Source organism: Meriones unguiculatus, chromosome 3, assembly GCF_030254825.1.
Source record: "Meriones unguiculatus strain TT.TT164.6M chromosome 3, Bangor_MerUng_6.1, whole genome shotgun sequence".
NCBI lineage: Eukaryota > Metazoa > Chordata > Mammalia > Rodentia > Muridae > Meriones > Meriones unguiculatus.
In genome coordinates, this window is record NC_083351.1 from 113668292 (window position 1) to 113682571 (window position 14280).

Below are 14280 nucleotides of genomic sequence, written 5' to 3' on the forward strand. Positions count from 1 at the left end.
TTTTCTTGGATTTGATTTGCATGTATTTTATTGAGTATCTTTGCATCAATGTTCATAAGAGAGATAGGTCTGAAGTTCTCTTCTTTTGTTGGATCTTTGTGTGGTTTAGGTATTAAGGCGACTGTGGTTTCATAGAATGAGTTTTGTAATGTTTTATAACTTCTTGAAATAAATTTTATGTATTAGTTTCTGAACAAGGTGAATAAAAGCTAACAAATTTAAAATCTTTCTTCTCATCATCAGAAATAATACTCATTCTAATTTTTATTTAAATATTCATCACAACTTCCTGATATATAATTGACTTACAGAGGAACTGTAGAGAGCTGTGTAATGCTGCACCTTAAAGATGGAGCTGGTTTCCGCCTTCCACCTTCCCAATGGTGAGTGTTCTCTGTCACAAACAATTCCATATTTGGCTAAGGCTGAGGATCTGGCTTGCTTCCATGTATGTGGATCTATCTGCATTGCCCATGTGGCATGCTGGGGTTGGCTACCCAGAGGCTATTTAAGCTGTGGGCTGGCTTTCCCCAGGGTCCGATGATTGTTCAAGGTTCCTGAATAAACTGCATTGAAAAAAAAATAAACTTCTTAAAAATTAAAATTTCATGTATTTTTATTGCACGTCCTCTGATTTAATCAAAGTTATTAAATGGAGCTTTGCATCCTTTAGTATTAGTAAAATATGTACTAAATGCACTGATCAAAAAATGGATTGAAAGGCAGGCATAGTTTTACTAGATACTTTAAAAAAAAGATTTTAGCAGTAAGCTGTAAAAGAAATGGGAGGTATGAAATCAACAGTATGGACAAAAGAACATGCAGCAGTCAGAATAAAAGAAGCTTTAAAAGAAACTAGTTCTTTGAGTACATCCTAAAGGAAACAATTGTTAGAAATTGAGGTCTAATAGCTAATCATGCACATCTGCTGGCTTCTCAGAACACACTCATGAAAATTGCAAGCTCTGATACAGAGCCTGACCTCCAACAGGAATGAGAATTGCATCCTTTCAACAATAAAATGGTTAGTACAGGAGAAATATTTATAGATTAAAGGTCAAGAACAGAGGAAGTCTACTCCACTACATCTCAACATTAATAATTAATGGAAGTTATGTGACAAGAATTATTAAAAAAAAGAACGCAAAAAAGAAAAATAGCTGCAAATGTGATAATTAGCTTGGAGAGAAAGACATGGAGTTTTGAAGGATTAAGCCCGCACATTTAAAAGTTAGTAAATCAGCAACACATGGAGCTGGAATGGCATCAAGTTATAGATTTGCAGCATTCATGTGGCTCAGTAAAAGAAAGAGTCCACGAAACCAAGTGGAAGGCTTCTACTTGCCTAGGACTTATAACACAAAGGGAAACCTTATCCAACAAACATCTCATATGCATGTTAATATCTCAAAATATGTTACGTGTTGCATTCAGTAACTGGGGAGATATACTTTAAAAGAATTTTAATGAATGAGTGAAGGGGGATGGTATTATACCTGAATGGCCATGTTTCATGGTACCTCGTTGAATTAAAGATATAGAGGATTACAGAGCCAAAGGGTTAATGGTTACTGTTGGCTTTCACTTGCAAAGAGATGAGATGCCTTCATCTCCAACTATGTCTTAGTAGGGTTATTTTTAGTTCTTTAAGTAGTAATGGATCCATTTACATTCATTAGTCTTTTCGCTTGAGTGCTAGTTTTTTTTGTTCAACCTGTATGCTATATTAAGCTAAATTCTTTTTTTAATTAAATTTTATTATTTTTATATTAATTACAGTTTGTTTACTTTATATCCCAGCTGTAGCCCCCTTTTTCATTTCCTCCCAATCCCACCCTCTCTCATCTCCTTCTTGCCCCTCTCTAAGTCCACTGATAAGGGAGGTCCTCCTCCCCTTCCATCTGATCCTTGCTTATCAGCCCTCTTCAGGACTGGCTACAATGTCCTCCTCTGTGGCCTAGCAAGGCGGCTCCTCCCTTGGAGGTGGGGGGAGGTCAAAGAGCCAGACTTTGAATTCATCTAAGAAATAGTCCCTGTTTCCCTTACTAGGGTACCCACTTGGATACTGAACTGCCATGGGCTACATCTGGGCAGGGGTTCTAGGTTATATCTATACAAGGTCCTTGGTTGGAGAGACTTTCTCAGAAATGACCCCTGTGCCCAGCTATATTTGGTCCTTGTGGAGCTCCTATCCTCTCCAGGTCATACTAACTCCCCCTTCTTTCATATTATTCTCTGCACTCTGCTGAAGGTTTGGTTATGAGTCTCAGCATCTGCTTTGATACACTGCTAGGTAGAGTCTTTCAAGTGCCCTCTGTGGTAGGTTCCTGTCCTGTTATGTGTTTTCTCCTATTTCCAATGTCCATCCCATTTGTCTTTCTAAGTGAAGATTAATCATCTTACCCCGGGTCCTCTTTCTTGTTTATCTTCTTTAAGTGAACAGATTTTAGTATGTTTATCTTATCTTATAGGCTTAGTTTCCACTTATAAGTGAGTATATACCATGTGTGTCTTTCTGCTTTTGGGATACCTCACTCAGGATGATCTTTTCTAGATCTCACCATTTGCCTGCAAAGTTCATGATTTCCTTGTTTTTAATTGCTGAGTAGTATTCCATTGTTTAAAAGGATTACAATTTCTGTATCCATTTATCCATTGATGGACATCTGGGTTGTTTCCAGGTTCTGGCTATTAAGAATAAAGCTGCTACAAACATGGTTGAGCAAATGTCCTTCTTGTGTACTTGAGCATCTTTTGGATATATACCTAGGAGTGGTACAGCTGAATCTTGGGGAAGAACTAATCCTAATTGTCTGAGAAGATGCCAGATTGATTTCCATAGTGGTTGTGCCAGTTGACAATCCCACCAGCAATGGAAGAGGGTTTTCCTTTCTCCTCAACCTCTCCAGCATGTGTTGCCATTTGAGCTTTTGATCTTAGCCATTCTGATGAGTGTAAGGTGAAATCTCAGGGTCGTTTTGATTTACCTTTCCCTGATGGCTAAGGACAATGAGCATTTCTTTAAGTGTTTTTATGCCATTCTATATTCTTCCACAGAGAATTCTGTTTAGCTCCATACCCCATTTTTTTTATCAGTTACATTTTATTAACTCTGTATCCCAGCCGTGTCCCGATCCCTCATTCCCTCCCATTCCCTCCCTCCCTCCCTCATCTCCACCGTGCCCCTTTCCAAGTCCACTGATAGGGGGGACCTCCTCCCCATTCATCTGATCCTGTTTTATCAGGTATCTTCAGGACTGGCTGCAAAGCCCTCCTCTGTGGCCTAACAGGACTGCTCCTCCCTTCAGGGGTGGGGAGACCAAAGAGCCAGTCATTGAGTTCCTGTTAGAAATAGTCCCTGTTCCCCTCACTTTGGGAAACCAATTGGTTACTGAGCTACCACAGACTACATCTGAGTGGAGGTTCTAGGTTATATCCATACATGGTCCTTGGTTGAATGTCAGTCTCAGAAAAGACCCTGTGCCCAGATATATTTGGTCCTTGTGGAGCTCCTATCCTTTCCCCATCAGACTAACTCCCCTTCTTTCTTATGATTCCCTGTACTCTGCCAAAGGTTTAGTCATGAGTCTTTGCTTTGAAAACACTGCTAGTTAGAGTCTTTCAGATGCGCTCAGTAGACTCCTGTCATACGTTCAATGCACATCCCATCTGTCTTTCTAAAGGAGGATTGATCATCTTACCCCATGTCCGCTCAATTGATTATCTTTTTTAGGTGTATAGATTTCATTATGTTTATCATATCTTATAGGTCTATATAAGTGAGTATATCTCATGTTTGTCTTTCTCCTTCTGGGATATTTCACTCAGAATGATCTTTTCTAGATCCCACCATTTGCCTGCAAATTTCATGATTTCCTCCTTTTTGATTGCTGAGTAGTATTCCATTGTATAAAAATACCACAATTTCTGTACCCATTCCACTGTTGATGGACATCTGGGTTGTTTCCAGGTTCTGGCTATTACTATTATTATTATAGAACTGCTATAAACATGGTTGAGCAAGTGTCCTTTTTGTGTACTTGAACAAATTTTGGGTATATACCTAGCAGTGGTATAGCTGGGTCTGGAGGAAGCACTATTCCTAATTTTCTTAGAAAGCGCCAGATAGCTTTCCAGAGTGGCTGTACCAGTTTACATTCCCACCAGCAGTGGAGGAGGGTTCCCCTTTCTCCACAACCTCTCCAGCATGTGTTATCGCTTGAGTTTTTCATCTTGGCCATTCTGATGGGTGTAAGGTGATATCTTAGGGTCGTTTTGATTTGCATTTCCCTGATGGCTAATGAGGATGAGCATTTCTTTAAGTGTTTTTCTGCCATTCGATATTCCTCTGTCGAGAATTCTCTGTTTAGCTCTGTTCCCCATTTTTTAATTGGATTTCTTAGATTGCTGCTTTTCAGCTTCTTTAGTTCTTTGTATATACTGGATATTAGTCCTCTGTCAGATAAAGGGTTAGTGAAGATTCTTTCCCAATCTGTAGGCTGTCGTTTTGTTTTGATGACGGTATCCTTTGCTTTACAGAAACTTTTCAGTTTCATGAGGTCCCCTTTATTGATTGTTGCTCTTAGAGCCTGTGCTGTTGGTGTTCTGTTCAGGAAGTTGTCTCCTGTGCCAATGAGTTCTAGGCTGTTCCCCACTTTTTTTTCCAATTGATTTAGCATACCCCATTTTTTAAGCTAAATTCTTTAATCACTTTTGAAAGCCTGTGAATGGTTAATGAACTATGTTAAGCCTATTAGCCACGTATTTCTTCTTTTGAGAGGGTCTACTTAGTTTCTAAGTCCATTTGTAGTTTTAACTTCAGAGTGTTTAATTTTTAAAAGCTCTTTTTATATTTTAGATACTAATCCCTATCCTGATGTGAATTTGATAAGGTTTTTCCTCAGTCTCTGCACTGCCTTTACACTGTAGTGATAGTTTCCATTGCTATGTAAAAGCTTTTCAAAATATTATATTTTGTGCAAAGGCTTTTTTAATTTTATATATTTGCATTTGCCAGTTTTTCAGAGCCTTTTGCACAAAATTCCTGATTATGCACACATTTTGAAGTATTTTTCTTATTATTTTTTAGATCTCACATGAACAACTTTGATCTATTTTGAAATAATTTCTGTACAGTATGAGGAATAGTGAACATGTATTCACTATTTATTTATTATTTATTTATTTATTATTTATTCATTTATTCCACATATCAGTTTCCTTAGTCCAAATTTAAAATGAAACCATTTTTTAAAAATTTTATTTGACCTCTACTATGGCCTGGTAAGGCTGCTCCCCCCCAGGGGGAGGTGATCAAAGAGCAGGCCAATCAGATTATGTCAGAGGCAGTCCCTCTTCCCATTACTATGTAGCCCAATTGGACTCTGAACTGCCCTGGGCTACATCTGTGCAGGGGTTCTGGGTTATCTCCATGAATAGTCCTTGGTTGGAGTATGAGTCTCTGGGAAGTTCCCTGTGTTCAAATTTTCTTGTTCTGTTGCTCTCCTTGTGGAGACACTGTCCTCTCCAGCTCTTATGTGAACTGATAGACTAAGATCAGAAAGGAGAGGAGAACCTCCCCTATCAGTGGACTTGGGGAGTGGCATGCATGCAGAGGGAGGAGGGAGGGTGGGATCGGGAGAGGAGGAGGGATGGGCTTATGGGGGGATGCAGAATGAATAAAGTATAATTGATGAAAATTAAAAAAATAAAAAAAAGAAGGAAAAAAAATTATTTGTCGACTTCTTCGTGGAATTTCTCAAAGAACAGTTATGCTAGGCTTCTTGCTGTAAGCATAGCAGAGTGTTATAGTGTTAGAGGTTGTCTGTCTCCCATGGTGTGGCCAGGCATTGATTGTGTATTCTCTCAATCTCTGCTCTATCTTTTTCCAGGCACATTTTTTATGCAAGGTCAATTTTGGGTGGAAGATTTTTGTAGGTGAACTGCTTTTCCCCTCCCTCTGCTTGGAGTTCTGTCTGGTTAGACTGTCAGTCTCCATGTACCCTGCTAATAGGGGTCTCCATCAGAGTCACCTCCGTTTCCTCCTAGAAGCCTGCCCTGTCATAGGTCTCCAGTGTCTCAGAAATGCCCCAGGCCATTGTTTCCCTTAGGTCTGCATGCCCTCTGTCATTTCCCTCCTCTCTCTCAAACACATCAGATATCCACCTTCATTTCTGTCAGTGCTCCCTCTCCTATCCTGTTCCCTGTATTCAAACACTTCCTCTATCTTTTCTATTTCAGCTTCTCCATGAGATTCGTGCAAACCTTCCTCGTGTCATCCTTATTAATTCGCTTCTTTGGCTCTGTGAGTGGTAGTGTGGTTATGCTATACTATATGGCTAATATCCATATATTAGTGAGTATACACTATGTGTCTCTCTGCTTCTGGGTCACCACACTGAGGATGATCTTTTCTATTTCGATGCTTTTGCCTGCAAATTTCATGATTTATTGTTTTTTAATTGCTGAGTAGTATTCAGTTGTGTAAATGTACCATAGATGCTGAGACTCACATGAGCCAAACATTGGGTAGAGCACAGGGAGCTCTGTGAAAGTGGGAGGAAGGATAGAAGGACCAGAGGGAACAGGAACTGCACATTAAGGCCAACAGAGCCAACTAACCTGGGCCCAGGGGGATGAGGCAGAAACTGAATACCTAACCCAAGAATGTGCATAGGCTGGACCTAGGTCCCCTATACAACTGTACACAATGGCCAGCTTGGTCTTTTTGTGGGTCATCTAGCAAGGGTGGCAGAAGCTGTCTCTGACAAGGACACTTTTGTATGCTTTTTTATTACTTCACTTTGGCTGGGCAGCCTTGCCAGGCCACTGTGGTAGAAGATGTGCTCGGTCATGATAGGACTTGACGTGCTAAGATGGGTTGTTGTGTGAAGTCTCCCATTTTACTGAGGGAAAGACAGAAGGAAAGTGGGAGTGAGAGGAGAGGAGGGATTCAGCTATGATTGGGATGTAAAGTGAATAAATAAACAAATAAATAAGTGTACTTATTTGTCTTTTTTCCCTTTTTATTCCATTTTATTAATTACAGTTTATTCATTTTGTATCCCAGCTGTACCTCCTTCCCCACCCCCTCCCAATCACACTCTCCCTGCACTTCTTCTCCTATGCCCCTCCCCCAGTCCAATGATACAGGAGGTCTTCCTCCCTTTCCATCTGACCATAGTCTATCAGGTCTCATCAGGACTGGTTTCTTTGTCTTCCTCTGTGGACTAGTAAGGCTGCTCTCCCCTCAGGTGGAGGTGATCCTAGAGCCAGCCCATGAGTTCATGTCAGAGATGGATCCTGGTCCTATTATTGGAGTACCCTCTTGGATACTGAGCTGCTTTGGGCTACTTCTATGCAGGGGTTCTATGTTATCTCCATGCATGGTCTTTGTTTGGAGTGTCAGTTTCAGAAAAGACCCCTGTGCCCAGTATTTTTCATTCTGTTGCTCTTTTTGTGGAGCTCCTGTTCCCTTCTGGTCTTTCTATATCCCCCTTCTTTCATAAGATTCCCTGCATTCTGCTCAAAGTTTGCCTATGCATCTCACCATATGTTTTGATACCCTGCTGGGTGAAGTTTTTCAGAAGCCATCTGTGATAGGCTCTTGTCTTTTCCCCTGTTTTCTCCTTCTTCCAATGTCTGTCTCATTTGCCTTTCTGAATGAAGACTGAGCATCATACCTAGGGTACTCATTCTTGCTTAGCTTTCAGATTTTATCATGATTATACTATATTATATGTCTAATATCCACTTATAAATTAGCGTATACCATGTGTATTTTTCTGCTTCTGGGAGACCGCACTCAGGATGATCTTTTCTAGATCCCACCATTTGCCTGCAAATTTCATGATTTCTTTTTTTTTAATTGCTGAGTAGTATTCCATTGTGTAAATGTACCAAAATTTCTGTATCCATTCCTCAACTGAGGGGCATCTGGCTTGTTTCCAGCTTCTGGATATTACAAATAAAGCTGTTACAAACATGGTTGAAAAAATGTCCTTGTTGTGTACTTGAGCATTTTTGGATACATCCCTAGGAGTGGTACAGCTGGGTCTTGAAGTCACACTATGCCTAATTGTCTGAGAAAGTGCCAGATCGATTGTACAAGTTTACATTTCCACCAGCAATGGAGTAGGGTTCTTGTTTCTCCCAATCCTCTCTGTCATGTGTTGTCACTTGAGTTTTTTATCTTACCCATTCTGATGGGTGTAAGATGAAATCTCAGGGTCGTTTTGATTTACATTTACCTGATGCCTAAGGATGTTGAGCATTTCTTTAAGTGTTTCTCTGCCATTCAATATTCCTCTATTGAAAATTCTATGTTTAGCTCTGTTCCAGATTCTTTAATTTGGTTACTTGCTTTGTTGCTATTTAACTTCTTGAGTTCTTTATATATACTGGATATTAGTCCTCTGTCAGATATAGGGTTGGTGAAGATCCTTTCCCAATCTGTAGTCTATCATTTTGTGCAGATGACAATGTCCTTTGCTTTACAGAAACTTTTCACTTTCATGAAATCCCATTTATTAATTATTTATCTTAGAGCCTATGCTGTTGGTGTTCTTTTCAGGAAGTTGTCTCCTGTGCCAATGAGTTCTATGTTCTTCCCCACTTTTTCTTCTAATAGATTTAGTGTGTCCATTTTTATACTGAGGTCTTTGATCCACTTGGATTTTAGTTTTGTGCAGGGTGATAAGCATGGATCTATTTTCATTTTTCTGCATGTAGACATCCTGTCAGTCCAGCACCATTTGTTGAAATGCTATCTTTTTTCCATTGTAAGGTTTTGGCATCTTTGTTAAAAATCAGGTGTCCCTAAGTTATGGGATTATTTCTAGGTTTTCTATTAGATTCTATTGATCCACCATTCTGTTTTTCTGCCAGTACCATGCAGTTTTTATAACTGTTACTCTATAGTACAGCTTGAGATCAGAGATGGAGATGCCTCCAGAAGATCTTTCCAAGTGTACAGCAATTTAACCTGCTCATGGGTCTTCGCCAGCAGCTGGGCCATCTCTGTCCTTTGTGTTTCTGGTGTAAATTGTGTGGGCTTTGTGCTTTGAAACCAGCTTAGTAAGTCCTTTACTATGTGGCTCTTGAAGGGCTGCCCTGGCCAAGTAACCACAAATCTTCAGTCTCTCAGAGACCACAGCTGGAGTTAGGAACTTCCTTATAGATTGTCCCATGTGGCTTTGTGGAACAGGACTAGATTGTTGAGCTTGTCACAAACTTTACCTTGGGTCACTTCTTTTTGGCTTTGGCACCAGGCTTGTTTACTGGGTCTTTGTCTTTCTAGCCTACTTTATGGCATTGCTATTCTTCTTGCTGTTTTTGGGCTGCATGGGGAAATTCAAAGGGTGGCAAGAACCACTGCAGCCTCACTAAGATATCGGGGAAAAAAGGAAGCCTGGCCAGTCAGCCAACTTGTCTCTTTTGTTTAAAAGTAGATTTCTGTGTAAGTGTGTGTTAATTTCTTCTCTTAGTTTGCATGTCTGGCTTTACATCAAACAGATGACTTTTGTTTGTTTCTATGACTCTGTTGTGTAATTTGTTGTCAGACATTGTGGATTGTTCTGCCTCAGTCTTTCTCTTTCTGTAGATCTTTGGCCATCCAAGACACCTTGTGCCTCCTCATTAATGATAGGATATTTTTTTTTAGCTTTTAATTTTCTGAAGAATTCAATAATTGTTGTACTGAACATACTGATAACTTTTGGTAGTATAGCCATACTCACAATATTTATTCTGATTTATTCTGCCAGGGAGACGTTATCAAAGAGCAGGCAACAGAGTCCATGTCAGAGATAGCCGTTGCTCAGTTTACTGGTGAATCCACATAGAGATTGAACTTTCTATGGGTTACATCTGAGGAAGGGGTCCAGGTCCTCTCCTTGCATGGGTGGTACATCCAGTCTCTGTAGCCCCCCCTGGACCCAGAATTTTTTTTATATTTAATTTTATTTTTAATTATACTTTATTTACTTTGTATCCCCCCTCTAATTCCCTCCCTCCTCCCTTCCCAATCCCTCCCTTCTTCCCCCTTCTCCACACATGCCCCTTCCCAAGTCCACTGGTAGGGAAGGGTTTCTTTTTCTGGGTCCAAAATTTTTAGCTTAGTTGTTCTTCTTGTGGAGATCCTGTCCACTCTGAATCATTTTATCTCCCTTTCCCACCCCTTCTTCCATAAGAATCATTGCACTCTGCCTGAAGTTTGGCTGTGAGTATTTACGTCTACTTTGCTCCCCTGCTGGGTGGAGTCTTCAGAATATACCTGTGGTAGGCTCTCATCCTGTTCCCTTTCTTCTACTGCTTCTGGTGTCAATCCTGTTTGTCATTCTGAATGTGAGTTAATTTTTTTTTAGCTTCTTTTGCTCTGTAGATTTTAGTATGTTTATCCTATATTATATGGGTAATACCTACCTATAAGTGAATATGTACCATGCATGTCTTTCTGCTTCTGGGTTATCTTACTCAGGATGATATTTTCTAGTTCCATTCTTCTGCTTGAAAATTACATGATTTCCATGCTTTTAAAAGCTAAGTAGTATTCTATTGTGTAAATGTTTCACAATTTCTGCATCCATTCTTCCCTTGAGGAACATCTATGTTAATTTTATATTTTGCCTATTATGAATAAACCTGCTATGAACATAGTTGAGTAAACACCCTTGTTGTGTTATATATATAGTAGAACATTTTGGGGGATATGCCCAGAAGAGGTATAGATGGGTCTTGAGGTAGGGCTATACCCAGTTTTCTTAGAAAGTACCAGATTGATATCCAAAATGGTTGTATAAGTTTGCATTCCCTCCAGCAATGGAGGAGGGTTCCCCTTTTATCTCCATTCTCTCTAGCATGTGTTGTCACTTGAGATTTTGATCTTAGTCATATGTTAGGTGTAAAATGGAATATCAGAGTCATTTTGATTTTCATTTCCCTGATGACTAAGGACATAGAGAATTTCTTCTTCTTCTTCTTCTTCTTCTTCTTCTTCTTCTTCTTCTTCTTCTTCTTCTTCTTCTTCTTCTTCTTTTACATTTTATTCACTTTGTATCCCCCCATAAGCCCCTCCTTCCTCCCCTCCCGATCCATCCCACCTTCCCTCCCCCTTCTTCATGCATGCCCCTCCCCAAGTCCACTGGTAGGGGAGGTCCTCCTCTCCTTCCATCTGATCTTAGTCTATCAGATCACATCAGGAATGGCTGCATTGTCATCTTCTGTGGCCTGGTAAGACTGCTCTCCCCTCAGGGGGAGGTGATCAAAGAACAGTCCTATCAGATTGTGTCAGAGGCAGTCCCTCTTCCCATTACTATGTAACCCACTTAGACACTAAACTGCCATGTATTACATCTGCACAGGGCTTCTATCCCCATGTCTGGTGCTTGTTTAGAGTATGGGTCTCTGGGAAGACCCCTGTGTTGAAATCTTTAAGTGTTTCTCCCACCACTTCAGATTCCTCTGTTAATAATTCTTTGTTTAGCTATGTACCCCATTTTTAAATTGGATTACTTGGTTTGTTGGTGTTTAACTTCTTCAGTTTTTTCTATATTCTAGATATTAGAGCTCTTTCAGATGAAGGGTCAGTGAAGATCTTTTCCAAGTCTATAGGCTGTCTTTTTGTTCTGCTGACAGTGTCCTTTGCTTTACAGAAGCTTTTCAGTTTCATGATGTTCCATTTGCTTGTTGATCTTAGAGCCTGTGCTGTTAGTGCTCTGTTCAGGAAGTTGTCTCTTGTGCCAATGAGGTCAAGTGGCTCTTCCCTAGTTTTTCTTCTAACAGATTTAGTGTGTCTGGTTTTATGTTGAGGTCTTTGATCCACTTGGACTTTAGTTTTGTGAAGATTGATAACTATGGAACCATTTGCATTTTCTTATGTGTAGGCATCCAGTTATACCAGCACCATTTATTGAAGATGTTATCTTTTTCCATTGTATGGTTTTGGCTTCTTTGTCAAAAATCAAGTATCTGTAGGTGTGTGGGTTTATTTCTGGATCTTTGATTCGATTCCATTGAGCCACCATTCTGTTTGTATATCAGTACCATACCAGTTTTATTACTGTTGCTTTATAGTACATCTTGCAATCAGGGATGGAGATAACCTCCAGTAATCTTTTATTATACAGAATTGTGTTAGGTATTCTGGGTTTTTTGTTTTGTTTTGTTTTTCTATGTGTAATTAAAAATTGCTCTTTAAAGTTCTGTAAAGAATTGTGTTGGGAGGATCGGAGGGGCAAGATGGCGGCGCTGGGAGGACTCTCATTCTGAGCAGCAGCAGCAGGATCAGCACAGTGACCAGTAATCAGAACTCGCGGCCATAAAACACAGTCATTGTGTTTCCCAGGTGAGAGGATAACCCACGGTGGGGGATTCAATCAGCTTTTAACTCACCCAGCTAAACCTCAGAAGAGATCCTGGTTCCGCCAGACGCTTGGCTGCCGGCCGCCAGCCCCAGCCCCAGCCCAAAGCCACAAGCCAGTGTCTCTGGTCACGGTCCAAGACTGAACCTTGCACACCACACTATCAGAGACTGGAATTTTCAGTAGAGAGATAACAGCAGGGTACAAGAAACGACTGGGACAGTGGGACCGGCCTTAGGTCATCCAGACATCCCCTGGAAAAGACTCGGGGTCCACGGGCACCCCAGGAGCCAGCCCGGAGCCAGAGCCAGGGACCCAAGTTCCGGCACAGAGCCCTGCCTGCCTGCGCGCCTGACTCGCCACCTGAGATAGAACTGTGGGCACCAGGGCACCAGCGAATGAGTTTCACTGTCCAGGGCAAACACACAGGGAGGGAAACGGCTGGTCTGATCTCAGAGCACTCAGCCGACACCCCCAACCTGAAAAGGTCCCCGGAAAATTACCCAGCTTAGGGAGGCACCCAGGTTCCGAAAGGCCGCAAAGGCAGTCACAGGCAGTTTCTGCGCACCAGACAGCTGGCAGAGACTGAGCCGCCATCACATAGCTGTGCTCCAGGCACAGGCAGTTTCTGCGGCTAGCCAGCTGGCAGACACTGAGCAGTGTGCACCAGGACAAAAAAGACACTGGGAGTCCATGTCTCCAGAAAATCCACAGGGAAGGAAGGAGACTGTACTGACTTAAATCACCCAATCCTTCCCTAGAAAAAGTCTAGCAGCCCACTGGGGCCAAGGCGCCAGCACTCAACTGTGCTCCAGACACAGGCACAAACAGTTGCTGCGCGCCTGATGTCCAACTGGGTCACAGCAGCTGATCATTAAATTTACAACAAGAAACCCAGAAACAGGGCAGCTGCCCTCAGGACTTACCTGGGTGAGAGGAGAACCCTCTCAACTAACAAAGACCACAGTTACCACTCAGGTCTACAACCCTGAGGTGAGCAACTCCTGAAAAAACACCAGCCATTCAGGGATTATCCCCAAAAAGCTGAGAAGACATCCTTCAGGAAAAACCAGCTTTCTGCAAAGGGGATTCTCTCCACCACAGGATCCCCAGGAACCACCAGAAAATAACCCCAAACACCTAAGATAGTACAATGGGTAGAACTTTACACCCAAACACAAAAGAATTTACCTTCTTCTCAGCACCTCATGGAACCTTCTCCAAAATAGACCATATAGTGGGTCACAAAGCAAGCCTCAACAGATACAAGAAGATTGAAATAATCCCATGTATCTTGTCTGATCACCATGGAATAAAGATGGACCTCAACAGTAACAGAAATAACAAAAAGCCTTCACACACATGGAAACTGAACAACTTGTTACTAAATGACAGCTGGGTCAGGGAAGAAATAAAGAAAGAAATTAAAGTCTTTCTAGAAATAAATGAAAATGAAGACACAACATACCCGAACTTGTGGGACACAATGAAAACAGTGCTAAGAGGAAAGTTCATAGCACTAAGTGCCTTCAAGAAGAAATTTGAGACAGCTCATTCAAGCACCCTAATGGCTCACTTAAAAATCCTAGAAAAAGAAGAAGCAGACACTCGAAGAAGGAGCAGATGGCTGGAAATAATCAAACTCAGGGCTGAAATCAATCAATTGGAAACAAATAAAACAATTCAAAGAATCAATGAAACCAAGAGCTGGTTCTTTGAGAAAATCAACAAGATCGACAAACCCTTAGCCAGGCTAACTAAAAGGCAGAGAGACACCACCCAAAGCAACAAAATCAGAAATGAAAAGGAGGATATAACTACAGACACTGAGGAAATCCAAACAATCATTAGGACTTACTTCAAAAGTCTATATGCCACAAAATTTGAAAATCTAAATGAAATGGACAATTCTCTTGATCGA

The 14280-nt window shown here is 41.0% G+C and overlaps 1 long non-coding RNA gene and 1 pseudogene across 1 annotated transcript in view; one reads left to right on the forward strand and one right to left on the reverse strand.

The window, feature by feature from the left end:
• Positions 1-14280, forward strand: part of LOC132653124 (uncharacterized) — a 223589-nt gene that overhangs the window by 165659 nt on the left and 43650 nt on the right. The window lies entirely within an intron of this gene.
• Positions 8988-9344, reverse strand: LOC110541483 (small ribosomal subunit protein eS25-like; annotated as a pseudogene).